This window comes from Lepidothrix coronata, unplaced genomic scaffold, assembly GCF_001604755.1.
Source record: "Lepidothrix coronata isolate B3197 unplaced genomic scaffold, Lepidothrix_coronata-1.0 Scaffold23, whole genome shotgun sequence".
Classification (NCBI taxonomy): domain Eukaryota; kingdom Metazoa; phylum Chordata; class Aves; order Passeriformes; family Pipridae; genus Lepidothrix; species Lepidothrix coronata.
In genome coordinates, this window is record NW_016690203.1 from 2431396 (window position 1) to 2433285 (window position 1890).

A 1890-nucleotide genomic window follows, 5' to 3' on the forward strand; every position below is an offset into this window, starting at 1 on the left:
ATAATTTTCTTGTCTGAGTGGAGTAGTAGAACACAATGTTTCTCCCGAAGATACTCTTTGAGGGTCTGATTTTTCCATAAATCTCCAATTCAGCAATAAATACCATCTCTTGCACTAACCACCAGGTTACAGACTAGCCAGGGATTTCACTTACTAATCTCTCCTGTGTTGCTTCTGGGCAGGACATAGGACAGGCTACCCACAGCAGAGAATGTGCTTCAGAGCTGTAAATGCTCTCAAGGTATAATTTAAGTGAACTCAAAAGGAAAAATAGCCCAGAGACAGTGCCTGTGGCCAAAAGTTCAGGCAGAAGTGGTGTTGTGTCAGTCCATAGCTCTGCAGCGAGCTACTCTGCATCTTCCTGCCTTGGTTTCTCTCCTGTGAAATAGGGACAAAAGTACTCATCCATCTTACAAAAATGATCAAATGTGGGTTGAAAGAAGATCCTACAAAAATATTGAAAACTCTGGGAATGGTGGTTCTGTTCTCTTACGGCAGGGTCTAGTCTGGACACAGAACTTCAAAGGGAAGGATTGTAGGAAGGCCAAGGTGCTTACAGCTGAGCATACAAGCTGTCAGGGGAGAGCAGGCACGGGAGGAGGGAGAACAGGGAGGTGATGCAAGAAATATTTAATTGGGTTTATTTGCTAAAGACATCACGTGCAGGCTCCAAATGCAAAACCCGATGGAAAATCCGAGCAGCAATGAAAAGCTGCCAACACCGCTTTGTCGGGGAGTTTGGGCAAGAAATTTAATAAGCCAAAGCCCCCTTTTCAGTAACAAAAGCCCGGTCCGGGCCCCCTCGCCTTCTGGGAGAAGGCTGGGCGCTCCCTGCCCCGCGGCAGAGGAGGAAGGGGGGGCAGCCCTTGGCCGGACAGGGTGACTCCGCACAGAGCGCACTCACATGTGGGCTGTACGCACACACACCCCCACAGCTGATGGAAGAAACCAACCGCGGCGGCACAGCCCCACCGGGCAAAACCCGCGTCCCGGGCCAAAAAAGGGGCGCCGCGGCGGAGAGCACGACGCGCCTCCTTCTCGTATTTCCTCCCCCGCCCACTTCCAGCGGCGGAGGGGCTTGCTGCCGCCGCCGGCTGCCGGCCGGGATGGAAAGTTGTAGCCGCGGCGGGATGCGCGGCGCGGCGGTGAGTGTGCCCGGCGGCGGCGCCGGGGCGCGGCAGGCCGGGCGGGCGGGCGGGGGCGCGGGGAAGCCCGTCCAGGCGGGCGGGCGGGGAGCAACCTCCGGGATCTCCGCGTCAGCCGCGGCTCGCTGCGTGTCCGTCCGTGTGTGTGTGCGTGTGTGTGTGTGTGTGTGTGTGTGCGCGCCCGGCCGTGCCGCTGCCCCGGGGGCCGGGCCGTGCCAGGGGGGAGCGCGACGCGCACCCGGCGCAGCGCCCCGAGCGGCGGCTGCCTCGTGCCGGGCCGGGGACGGGACCCCCCCTTGAGGAGACCCCTGGGGGCCGCGGCGGCGAAGGGGCCCCCCTCCCTCGGGGCAGCAGCGGGGCTTTGGGGCGGCGGCGGGCCGAGGGTCCCGCCGGTGAGGAGGAGGAGGAGGAAGAGGAGGAGGAGAAGAAAAAGGAGGAGGAGGAGGCGGCGGCGGGGAGCTGCCCCCCCGGCGCGCCGGCCGTGCCTCCCCCACCGGGCCGCGAGGAAACCCCCTCGGTGACCCCTCCCCCGACCCGGGGAGGGGGCGGGACCGGGAGACCCGGTGACGTCACTGCTCCGGCCCCGCTTCCTGCAATAGAAAGTGAGGGAAGGTAAAACACCCCCCGCCCCCCCCGCGCTCCCCCCGGCGGTGACCGGGGCGCCGGGGGGAGGGGCGGGGCGGGCCCGGCGGGGAGCGCGGCTCTCCCCGAGGGGACCCCGGCGGATGCGCCGAGCCCGTCCTCC

At 63.5% G+C, this 1890-nt stretch overlaps 1 protein-coding gene across 2 annotated transcripts in view; it reads left to right on the top strand.

The window, feature by feature from the left end:
* The first annotated feature begins 650 nt into the window (after positions 1 to 650).
* Positions 651 to 1890, top strand: part of HIVEP1 (human immunodeficiency virus type I enhancer binding protein 1) — a 132064-nt gene continuing 130824 nt past the window's right edge. Inside the window, exon 1 of one of the 2 annotated variants that reach the window (XM_017808515.1) lies at positions 651 to 1145. The gene's annotated coding sequence lies outside the window, so the exon portion shown is untranslated. Of the gene's footprint in view, positions 1146 to 1634; positions 1758 to 1890 lie in introns of those variants that run through there. The other variant, XM_017808517.1, reaches the window with a different exon arrangement.